The sequence below is a fragment of the Aegilops tauschii genome, chromosome 2, assembly GCF_002575655.3.
Source record: "Aegilops tauschii subsp. strangulata cultivar AL8/78 chromosome 2, Aet v6.0, whole genome shotgun sequence".
Taxonomy (NCBI): Eukaryota; Viridiplantae; Streptophyta; class Magnoliopsida; order Poales; family Poaceae; genus Aegilops; species Aegilops tauschii.
The window spans coordinates 396,388,667-396,401,550 of record NC_053036.3 but is presented as its reverse complement, the minus strand read 5'-3'; positions in this window follow the sequence as shown (position 1 = coordinate 396,401,550).

The window sequence follows — 12,884 nt, the reverse complement described above, 5'->3', positions numbered from 1 at the left end:
AGATTTTTTTAGTGATATGTATATCAAAAGTAAACTGTTTTCTTTCAAATATGTGAATATGTATTATTCTACTTTGGATCTGTTGCAACGGACGGGCTCATAGTTATAAAGGTTTATCTCTTGCATTCTCCGCAACCAACACCTAGTGTACTGGTCCGGGCCGGATGCTCGGAGCCCGATGACCTGAGTTCGAATTCTGTCCTAAACTTTAGCTTTTTATATTTTTAATATATACTACTTCTTTTGCTACTGTACTGGCAGTGGAACCCACAGAGTACTTAGAATACAAGATTAAGGATGGATTTGTTTCTTTTTAACTTTCTGTACGAATCTATAGCCAGCCTGCATGTCATGTACACTGTACTGACAGTGGAACCCACAGAGTACTTAGAATACAAGATTAAGGATGCAATTAACTTTTTATAGAGGGAGAATCATACACGCAATTAACTCAAATGGATTGGACGTGACTATTATTCTCCAACTGCAACCGACAAATTTCCTCCCGCGGGCCAGAGTAGGTTTCTCGGTTTGCATGCGGGTTTAACGGAGGGGTTTGATGGAGGCGAGGAGGCGTGTTCAGCCGGGTGTACAGTGAACGGCGCAGTACTATTCGATTTGACAACTACAACTAGTATATTATAAAAAACAAAGAAGAGTAGTAGAGATAGAGATAAGAATAGAGACTAGGGAGGAGCACCATCTACTGCTTCGTGGGCTACTCCTGCGCTCCATTCGGCGGCCGCAACGTCCCCTACAGCCACTCCCTCCTGCGCTCCATTCGGCGGGCACTGTTGAAATTTGGGGAGCGCACTCTCGCGACTGCTAGCAGCGACGACTTCACCGACGACGACTTCTTCCCCGACCTCGGCAACCTCTTCCTCAACGACATGGGCGACAACCTCAACGCCAATGGTGCTGCTCCCGTTGCACAGTATGTGTTTCTGTCCTTCCTGTTTGTAATCATGGTAGAATTCATGTTTCTAGTCTGTGTCCTAGATTCGATCTGTTCATCTACTATGCTAGTCCGCATGATTAATTTAATCTCTGTTATAGCCGTCATGATTTATTTTGTGCTTATTCGTACTAAATCTCGTAGTAACTTGCTCATATATTCAACTGGCGGAAAGTCCCCTACAGCCACTCCCGTTTCATGGACGGCCTGGTCGATGCCTCCAAGGAGCCCTTTGTCTACTGCTATGAGTGCGTTTTGGGGCTCGCCTGCGGACATCGTGCATCACCTGACGCAGGCGTGCGACGATCACTACTGGCCCTTGGCGAAGAACATCAAGTACAAGACGTGCTACCCGTTCACCGTGCCGGAGTCGCTGGAGGATCACCGCCGCCTGCTAGTCTCGAAGGAGGACGCCAACGTCTTCCTCTTGATCGTGGGCACCGGCGAGGCCCGCGCAGGCCGCCGCCCCGTCTCTGTAGTGTGCGTCAGGGGCGCTGACGCTGATACTGACACGAGGCCGATGTACGGGTGCGTGCTCACTATTACTACCCCTCGGAGGTACATGGGCGGCGACACTGGCTACGTCAAGCTGACTTGGACTCTGCCGAGCTGGGACCTTCCTGCCGATGTGGACATGGAAGACGCATGGTATTATTTGACCCGCAACAATGTGCACAGGGACTCCAAGGAGGTTCACCTGGACATCTGCATTATCAAGTTAAATGTTGATCATTAGTCTTCGCTCAATGTAATCCGTTGTCTAAGCATGTGGAGACTTCCATGCATGATCTTGCTCTATTGGAGTATCGCGCATGAATAAAAGTGTATCCATTTATGGTTTAGTCTAGAACCTTCCATGTATGAATTTTTACTACAGTACTGGTGAAAGACTTATGATGAACCATTTCTTACATATCCTCTGCCCCCTTCCAAGTCATCCTGATTTAATCCCTCTGTCTAGGTGTATAAGGGCATGGTTAATACTTAAATAGTATAGCCAACTGTTGACTATAAGAAAGTGCCATGTCATCTATAGCCAACATGTATAACAATGGATACTCAAAAATAATTCTTGAAGATCATTTCTTGCAAAGCACAATAAGAGTTATTTCTTCACAAGTTTTGGATGCAGGTTGAACAGTTGAACGCTTTTGTTTGCAAAAGATACCTTTTATCTATTTAACTCGGATGTTTGTGAGCTCTAGATATGAAATAATATCCGAACAAACCTATCGATACCCGTTACACATGAGATGACCCCCACATCCTTTGTCAAAATAAACAACTCCCCGATCAATGCATTTCACTCTTCCGTGCAACACACGGGCACCTTACTATAGATTAGTACGACCAAAAATTGAACTAACATTATATATAGTACGATAAATGATGATGCATGTCACCTAAAATTATATCATTGAAAACTATGTTCAAATACGAATCCAACGATATTGTTTTTGTTGACATGCACTAACATTTTGTCAGTCAAATCTTCACTCAAATTCAATGGGGGATAAACCACGACCGATGTAGTACTAGTGTAGAGGGCGGCGCTGCACGGGAGTCTCGCCCCGCTCGTGGCGCGGCAGTAAAGCCGTCATATCACAAAACCCAACCACTCCCAGTAATAAGTGGCCTGGTAAAATAAACGGACAAGCAACCATCACATCCCTCCGTCTTTTTTGCATTTCATCTCTCTACATTTACTTTCTCCGGTTCATCTCGCACACTCGATCCCTAGCTACTACTCCTAGTATCCCTAGCTACTACTCCTAGGGCCGGTTCTTTTGGCGGCTTCCCCAGCTTTTCCCATAAGACTAGTCACAGTGGAGAGTAACATTAAGGCGCCTCACTCATTTATTTGGGCTTCTAAACTACTACTAGTAGTACCTCCATCCTGGTTTATTCCTCACCATTGTAATTTGTGCTAAATTTTGACCAAAGATTTAATTGATAAAATATTAGTGCATGTGAGATGCACTAACATTTCATTAGTTAAATTTATGATCAAAATTTGACACAGATTACAATGGGGACCAATAAACCAGGACGGAGGTAGTAGTTATGGGATTACTAATCTAGAAGCCTAAAAGAACTGGCCCCTGGTACTCCTATAGTAGTAGTACTCAAGTTGGAATTCGAATTGCACGACACAACTTGTTAGGCAAAAAATTCGATACAGGGTGTAGGAAGCGGTTTGGGAATTTGCATGCCTTTCCAACCAGTGAGATACTCCATACAAAGTACGACAGAGAAATAACCACAGAGAAGGAAGCTAAAAGTAAACAATCAAACGAGCATTTTTGCATTTGTTTTGCATTGAATCGTTTCACAAGCTTGACTAGTGCTGTTTTTCTACTTTTACAAAAACCGCATCGTAATGTTAAAACGTGCATTTGCACGTACATAAGTAATAGTAGTACTCCCTCCGTCTAGGTGTATAAGTCTTCCCTCCTTCTTGGTCACGGTGCACAACCAAAGATGACTTATTGACCTGGACGGAGGGAGTAGCACAGTCTGCAAGCATATATCGAGAGAGACGTGTAGTGCGATAGTATATAGTAAAGTTTGTGCTATATGCACGTACTTGCAAAATGCGTACGAATACACAAGGTTTCCAAACTTTCCCTTTTACATACTTAATTAAGGACGCTAAAAATTCCTGAACGTTCGGGATTTATCATTTGCGTCCCAAAACTAATGAGATCGCCTTACGAAACAAAAATTATACTCCTCCTAAAAGCCACGGCGCTCGCAGGAGCGCTTGCGGCGCGCCACGAGTGCCCTGGTGCGCGGCCGTTTCCCAGCGCGCCGACACAACGCCTCTTCCTCAGCCTCGCAACTCGCGAGGTGCTGATTGGCGGCTTGCCGGCAGGCGAGCGCGATCTCACCGGTGTGGTGATCCGGCGCCAATAGGTACTCCTCCTCGCTGGAAGCGTGCACCCGGTCCACGTACCGCCAAGCGTAGATGAGGCGCTTGGGCCCGACTGCACTCAGGGCGTCGGCACGGGCGTCCTCCGCCACCCTCATGGCCCTAGCACGAGCCTTCTGCCAAAGAGCCAATTGCCTGACTCTCTCGGACGCGACATAGGCCTCCCAGGCAGCTTGTTCCGCGGTGCGCTTCTCTTCCTCGGCCTTCTTCTCCGCCTCTATTTTGGCACGCTCTGCTGGAGGCAAAGCCTCCCACAAGGCGACATCCATTTCTTTCCAAAGCTCCTCTAGGCTGGGGGGCTCGGCGGGCGGCGCGGCGTTCTCCTCGTAGCGGGGAGCCGACGCGTCCTCCGGCGCGCGTGCTGGCGAGATTGGGAACGCCGACGCGTCCACCTCAACGCGTCACGGTGAGGAGCGGAACGCCGACGCGTCCTCCTTGACTAGTGGCGGCGAGGAACGGAACGGCGACGCGTCACGTCGCGGCAAGGAGCGGAACGCCGACGCGTCCTCCTCGACTAGTGGCGGCGAGGAACGGAACGGCGACGCGTCGCGTAGCGGCGAGGAGCGGAACACCAACGCGTCCTCCTCGACTAGTGGCGGCGAGGAATGGAACGGCGATGCGTGACCGTCCGCGCGGTGCAGCGAGGGGCTCCTAGGGCTTGGGAGGGGCGATGCCATGGTGATCGACGTGAGAGGGAGGGGGAGGAGATAGCGATGAATGTGAACGTGAGGGGGAGGAGATAGCGATGTCGTAGGAGGCGCAGTATTTATAGCGAGCAATGGCACACCTACGTAAGATATGGACTGAGCTGCACTGACTTAACTGCAGGTCCAGTTGCGTCACTGACATGTGGGCCAGACCCCTGTTGGGCCCATATGTCAGTGACCCAATGCACCTGCAGTTAAGTAACAGCTACGTGGGCATATTTGTTGGAGTAAATTACGGGGGAGCGAAGGGGTGGAAATATTGCTGGTCACAACGGATTGGACAAGCGTGGGGGGAGGAGAGTCATGCATGCAGATTTTTTCACACGGGGTGGAGTGGTGGGACCGCCGGAGGGAGAAGGAGAGTTTGTCAGGCATATTGTTTCCACACATGGAGAGGATAAGATTTGGAGACGAACGGGCTTCCTGCAGGTATGGGGAACGGTGCATAATAAGTCATCTTGCATGCCGGGCTAGGTATAGCGTGGAGGAAGCGGAGCTTAGGGCTTGCATTGCCGGTCTCTACATAGGTATTTCTCTTCATAATCCTGTAATTTTAGAGACTGATTGCGCTTTTGTGGTAGCGTCTCTTGCATCGGGGGACTATGACAGGTCTGCTATGCGTGACCTGAAGATGAAAGCATTGAGCATCTCGAAGTTGATCAACAATCTTCAATTGTCAAAGATTAGCCGTTCGGCCAATAAGGTGGCACACTTAATCGCTAAGTATAGCTTTGACAATAGATTAGATGGTATTCTTGTAAATAACGTACCGCCCTGTGTGGTGAATATTGTATCGAATGAGTGTACTGGTGTGGCTGGTTAATTAATATAAGGTGGTGTTAAAAAAAGTATAAATTTGGTCAAACACTTTGCAAACGGTTGATGGGAGTAAAAAGGACCAGAGGGAGTATCATGCATGCGGAGTAGGCAAAAAAATTGCTTGTCTAAAAAAAGGCAAAAAAAATTGCTCATTTATAGCCGGTCGAAGTCTCAAAGGGCACGACCACCGCTCTGTGCCTTGCCACCGCTCTCTCCCCGCTTTGTGCCTCGCCACCACTCTCTCCCCGCTCTTTTTCGCCTCGCCGCCGCCGCGCCACCATGCCGCCGCGTCGCCGGGAAACTTGGGGATACCGCGGCGTCTGTGCGCGCCCCTCCGGCGGCTTCTCCGCCGAGATCCGGTTCCGCGGGATGCGCCTCGGCCTCGGCAATTTTGACACCGCCAATGAGGCCACCCGCGCGTACGAAGCGGCGGTGTGGCGCCTCCGGTGGCCTCACAGAACATTGAACTTCCCCAACGTGCCGACGCGGGAGCAGGCGCAGGAGCTCGCGCCTCTGCCGCGGCTTAGCACCGACGAGGATCGTCGCGACAACCGGAGGCGGGAGCACTGTCTCGGCATCGCCGAGATGGACGAGGAAGCCATGGCGCTGTGGCGCCAACACTTCCCGCAGGACATCATCAAAGAGCGCGAGTTCTACGCGCAAAGGAGGGCGGAGAGGGATAAGAGGAGGGCAGAGCGAGCCGCCTATCGCGAGGACAAGCGTAGGCGAAAAGCGGACGCTCAATTCAACATGAGGCTGGGAGCAGCGTCACCCTGGGAATCCGACGACGATCGGTATCTTCACGCCTACAGTCAGACGTCGGAGGAGGACATCACCGAGGAGGAGTCGGACGACGAGGAGTAGTTGAATTATCTTTTTTTTATCTATCTATGCTGAGAACTATTCTCTACTCTCTAGTATCTACTTCTCGATCTCAGCACTGTAAATGCTTTTTTAAAGCACCGCGCGTTGCGATTCTGTTGGAGATGCTCTAACATGGCAGACGAGTGCTTTAATGTTGCCCACAAGATGCGCGAGTATTACTAGTAGTATATTTTTCTTGCCATGTTGAGATTTTAAAACCACGAGTGCGAACATGCAGAGGAGCAATGAAGACCAAACACGGGATATTCGGGACATCTTCAAGGAGCGTGGCAAGTTAAAGAGGAGCTGCACCGAACCTGTAAAACAAGCTTTGGTAAGTAACACCCTTTCAATTACTTTTGTGTATCCTCGTGTTCTTCGATGTGTATATGTTGTAGTTTCTGTTTCTCTTAAGCGTGGTGTTCTTCGATGTGTAATAAGAAGAGTCTTAATCGTCCTAATGCTTTCGTTTTTAGCTTGATGTAGGAAGTGGGTGTTCTCACCTTGTAGTCTGTTTTTATTTTTATTTCCTTTTGAATTCACTTTTTCGAGTTCTGTTTATCTGGCTTCTACTAAATGGATCTAGGTTGCTCTGAGTATTGATCTAAAAAAGAAGTAACTTCATGTCAGGATGCAGTTCCTGCGAGGAGGGAAGTATGGTCAACCTCGAGATCTTGTTTCCAAAATGAGGCTGGATTACACACAAGGTGCCAGTTCCCTAATGATGCTAGATTAGACACAAGGTGCAAATTCCCAGATGATGCTGGATTACACACAAGCCAGGTGGAGTCGTCAGCTGCTCGTGTCCTCGTGGCATTAGTAAAGGCTGAAAGAAAGCGTGCAGCAACCCTTGAGAATGTAGCTGAGTTCCTGAAGAAGCGAAAAGAGCAATCAGATGCTCTCTTCACCCAAGCCAAAGAAGAGATGGAAGAAGCCAGAAATAAGCTAGTAGAGGCAGAGCAGGCTAGGCGTCTCCTGCTATCTAAAAATGTTGTCAATACAAAATTTCCTTCATAGTAGCTAGGTTCAAATGTTTATCCAGTCAGCACGCCTGTTGTGATGTCCGTGCATCTACTGATGTGGCACAAAATGTTTTTTTGGGTCATGTAATAACAGCAATTACTTTCCAAACAATAACAGATGAAGCATTGGACATGGTATAGTTCACGCGCAAGCCCGACATTCCAAGTTCAACTTCCACATCAAACTCATGTTCACAGATATCTGCACATTCATACATAATGTCCACACCCATGATTCACTTCAAAGCCAAAAAAATGTGAGGAGAGTTATAAATAAAGAAAATCCTCTACTAGTTCCTGCTACCAGTGCGAGCACAACAAGTCAAGACCATGCGTAAATTAATTATATTTTAGTCATTTTTTGTGTTCTAAAATGCCTGCCGGCTCGTGGAAGGATGTGTTGCCGGCACACGCACGGATTCAATGAAGGCAGGCGGGGCAGTCTTAAGCTGGTTGCACGCGGCGAGGAGGCGTGCTCAGCCAGGCCTGCAGCGAGTGCGGCCCTCTTGGCCGGCGCGCTGTTTCAATGCGTGCGCTATGAGAGGTCGCGTCCGTGTCAGAGCAATCACTCCCTCTAGTCCTTTTTTGTTTGGGTATAACAAAATCTCGTTTTCCATTCACATTTTACAAGTAAAATTCATGGACAAACTTGGACCCAAAGTACGATGGGGACTAGTAAACCAGAATGGAGGTAGTAGTTTTTTTAATCAAAGAAGGATTTCCCCTTCCGATTTTCATTACTGAAAACCAGCATCTAAATCTAAACCATAGTATTTGCCCTAGAACTACCAGGTTCAACATCTCGCAACATAAACCCGTACAACCTCCATCGCAAAAAAAAACCATACAACCATACGCCAAGGAGGTACGTAGTACTATGAATTCCATTTTCGCTCCATACCAATCGTTTTAAAAACTATTTACTACTTATAGCGCGCCATTGAAAATCGGAACTCTTAACCCCGCTAAAAAAACGATATTTTAAACGTGGCTACTCGATCTGTGGCAACTGGCGAGCCACCGCGCTCCAAGTCGTTCACCTGTGGTCCCGACCATCAACTCCTACGGATCAAATTATCACGCGAGCTGACTATTCCTACAAAGGTGCTCCACCATGTACCGGTACCCGCGAATGCAGCAATCGTGCACCTAGGGTTTTAGGGTTTATTTGTTAACGTCGCCTTTACGTAACACTCATGTGTGCGAGACAGCGAGAGGCCGCCTCCGTGCATGCGCCTCTTCTCTTCGTATATGCACTCCACTGTTTGTCTGGTGTCCAAAAAATTATAATAACTACTAGCAATGTGCCAATGTGTTGCCACACGATCAAAGTAGATTAATACATATTCACCGATTTGATAGAAAAAAGTCTAGTTTTGAAATACGTATATCACTAAAAATATGTTATGTTTCACTCAAAATATATTCCTTTGGCGGTTTTGATGAGATAAGGGAGGAATGTTGTTGGTTTCAAGATTCGAGAAGTGGTATATGTCTAATTTCTACTCTTACTAGCAAGATGCCCGTGCGTTGCACGGAACATCAAGATCTTGTGGGAGAAAAGGATGAACGAGGGAAGGCCTTATCTGCAAATGTGGTGAAGAGTGCGGGTAAATTGCCATATTTTCCTTCCTATCCGTCAGATATAAATCGGACGACCTACATTGCAGGATGGCAGGCCCACCATCATCACCAACTCTATTTTTCATCCCTACTCTTATAAAAAGCATTGTCGGTGATGATCGTGTGCCTGCCATCCTGCAATATAGGCCGTCCGATCTATATCTGACGGATAGGAAGGAAACTATGACAATTTTGCAAAAAGATACCCACACCCCTCTCCACATTTGCAAATAAGGCCTTCCCTTGTTCATCCTTTTCCCCCACAAGATAAACTACTCATACAAATGCATCTTGATGTTCCGTGCAACGCATGGGCATCTTGCTAGTTGTTGCAAAAAGCCCATGTGTGTGTGAGAGAGAGGGAGAGTGGAGGAGGACGGAGTGCATGTGTGACAAAGACACAAGGAGTGTGTGTGCGATAGGTATCAGCTTAAAATGAGGCGATAGTGTGTGTGTGCACGATCGAGAGGGCGTGTCTCAAGAAGGGAAGAAAAATCTACATAGATACAAGGAGCGGGAGAGAGACATGTATGCGATGGTGGAAGCACGAGTGTGCGGGTGTATAAACCTATCTAGAGGCTAGCTAGTCGATAAATGTTTATGAGAGAAATACGAGTCGGGGTGGGAAAGCGAGAGTTTTGTGTGTGAGAGAGAGACGGTAGTCGGGAAGGGGAGTGGAAGCAGGAGTTGTGTGTGTGTGTCTGTGAGAGAGAGAGAGAGAGAGAGAGGAGATGGTAGTCGGGGTTGTCTGATCGGTAAACAAATGAATAATGTCAGTCTGGGATGGAGACGAAAAGGAGACCGCAACAAATGTTGTGTCTACAGGAGAGAGAGAGAGTAATTTTAGTGGTATGAGTCATATGTAGAGACATATAGGGTGTGTGAGAGAATCCCATAGAGAGAAAGACAAAGTGAAAGATGAGTGGAGACTGTGTGTGTGGCGGTGAAAAAGAAAGCTTAGGTACCGAGTGATACCAGAGAACAGTAGAGACGTGAGAGATAATGAAAACCGTGTAATGTATAATGATAGGGAGAGTGTGACACTTCTCAAGGGAGACGTCGAGAGACCATGTTTGCGAGGATAGGAGAAACATGAAGTGAGCGTGCGGGTGAGCTGGAGAAAAGAGAGTGATAGCTACCTGAAGGAGCATGCATGCGAGAGAGATGGGCGTGAAAGGAGTGAACAAAAAAGGGATTCAAATATTTGAATTCGAGATGATGATACATGTAATCCATACTCGAACCAAAATTGATCTATCAAACATGCATACTCATATGAATTCACGCACATCTATGTTATTTAATATGTAGATATTACTGATCCATACATTTTAGTAGAACATAATTTGGTTAATTTTTTTCGAATTCAACCTTAAGATTTCGAGATCGTTGTATTTGTAAATCATATTATACATATAAAGGAGCAGAATTCTTTGTTGTGCTTTTGAAAGTATATATAAAAAAATGATGTATATAGAATGTAATTCCAATTGAAAATGGATCCCGCCCGAAAAAAATAGAATACAAATGGGATTCGAATTGAGTTGGCACGGTAAACGTGCACTCTGCAAAATTTGAACGAAGCGGGAAAAGTCGCAGTAACCGCCCGAAACCAAAATCCGCGAGATGGAAATCACTACTTCCTATCCCTGCCACGCGAAGCCTATCTGCTGGATTTCTATAGGTTTCGATAGGGGTAGGTTTGTAATTTCACCCAAACGTGACGTAACCGCCTCTCACCCGGATTCATACACGGTGGGCGCCAAAACACAGTGTGTCCTCGGCCGAAATCGACTCCCTCCCCGATTCATATTCATACACGGTGGGCGCCAAAAACAAACTCTCGTCGACAAATATTCGGTGTATGCGAGATTACCGTCCTATCCCCAACCGACTAATGTTGCTGTGATGTAGTAGAAATTTGAAACGGGGGCTAAGTTTGTAAATTTCCTCGCATTTGAGACAAGCGCGCCCTGAATACATGGTTCCCCCCTTCCTCTCTACCTCCCTTTTCCCCATTCGTACTCCGTGGGCGCCAAAACACCCTCTCCACCCCACCCTCCTTCGTCCGCCACCCCATCCACCGCCGTCCTCCTCCACCATGCCGGAGCTGATACCCCGACGCCGCCGTCCATTACAAGAGATCGACCTCTCTCATCCACGGCTTCGGACCGGGATCCTTGCATCCCGTCCTCTCGCTTCATCCCCGCTGTCGTCCACCTTGCCGGCGCCGCTCCTACGACCGTCTCGTCCACCGCGCCCCGCCGCCACCGTCTACCCTCCTAGATCTGCTTCCACGCCGCCGACAGCCATCGCTACCGCATCACCGTCAAATTATCAGCAAATGCGTACACGGCGCCGCACCAGAGGCGGTACTCTTTTGTATCTGCTCAACTTATTTATCGCAGCAAGAAAATAGATCGCCACTGCTTTACTCTGATTTCTTGTCTTGGTTGCGAAGTTGCCTTTGTCCGGTTTACACCTTCAGATCCGCCATGGCACGCTCAACACTATACTCCCAATGCTTATGGTTTTCCCCTTTTATATTCCACACTAGTTAAATCACAGTAGACTAAATTTCAAAATTGGGGCAGTCGATTTTTCATAGCTCGCCGGAGTTCGCCGGTGCGATCGAAGGGGCTTGGGTGGTTGTGGGGCCTCGCCGAACAAATAAAACTCGACGCGGGTGGGGGTTGGGGCGGGGGTGGGGGGTGGGGGTGGTGGAGGAACACAGGAGGTGGGGGCCGGTGGTCCGGCCGGCGGCCCGTGCGGTGTTCTGTATGGGAAGAATCAGAGACGAGGAAGAAGAAGGGTTAGGAGACGTAGGATCTTCATCCAACCGCCTGAAATGGTCGAGAGACAACTGGGAGTTGCATTCTTAATGCGCTCTGGTTCATCATGTGTGGGCACTGCGCAACCAACATTTTATTATCCAAAATCTGCTTGCTCTTCTTTACCATGTTCGTCTTCCGTTCTTCTTAAATATGTACTCTCTCCGTTCCTAAATACAAGTCTTTGTATAGATTCCACCATGGACTACATATGGAGCAAAATGAGTGAATCTACACTCTAAAATGTATCTGGATACATCTGTATGTGATCCATAGTGGAAATCTCTACCAAGACTTATATTTTGGAACGGAGGGAGTATGATAGTAGTACAGTATGTTCCTTGACTGAAGATGAGCAGGGACATTTGCAGTGTAGAGGTCTATACGGTCGGTTGTGATGGACACTTTGAGCCTCTTTGATTCGTAGGATCTTGTAAACATAGGAATAGGATTTGTAGTGGCCTGCCCACTTGAATCCTATAAGAATAGCAAGGAAATGCGGGGAGCTGTGTCGCCTTTGAGAGTTACACTTATATTAACAGTACCACACCTTCACTTGAAGAGAGCTGGTATTCGAAGCCTTTCTAGCCGTACGAGCAATACTAGCACATATATTCCAGCAAGTTCCACTTTGCTGATTTTACTCTGATGCTTAAGGTTTTCCCGTTATATCTACACTATGATCTGTGTAGCTGCTTTGTGTCGCACTAGCAGCAGTCCACTCTTGAAGCTAAACACTGCAATGACTTACAAAATTGGCACCAAGGCATTGAGTGCCATTCTGGATGCAATGAAACTCATACGCTCCCCACCTGTTGATTCTTGTTCAGAATATGATCCTAATGACTATTCTAACCTCGAGGAGTCAAAGGCAGATGGCCTGTCCTGTTCACCCATCAAGGTGCCTATTCTAATTTGGCAATGTTTTATTGATTGCGGGTATCTTGCATATGTTGTCTTGCATTTCTTTTACTTTGTTGCACCGCCATCTGCTTAGTTTACTCATCATATATGTCGAGATGCCATGCCCATCCATTATCAATACATATTCCATCTATCATCATACCATGTTTTTCCACTCAAATGTTGTTCTTGTGCATCAGACATCAAAAAGGAAGAGGGTGATTGCCG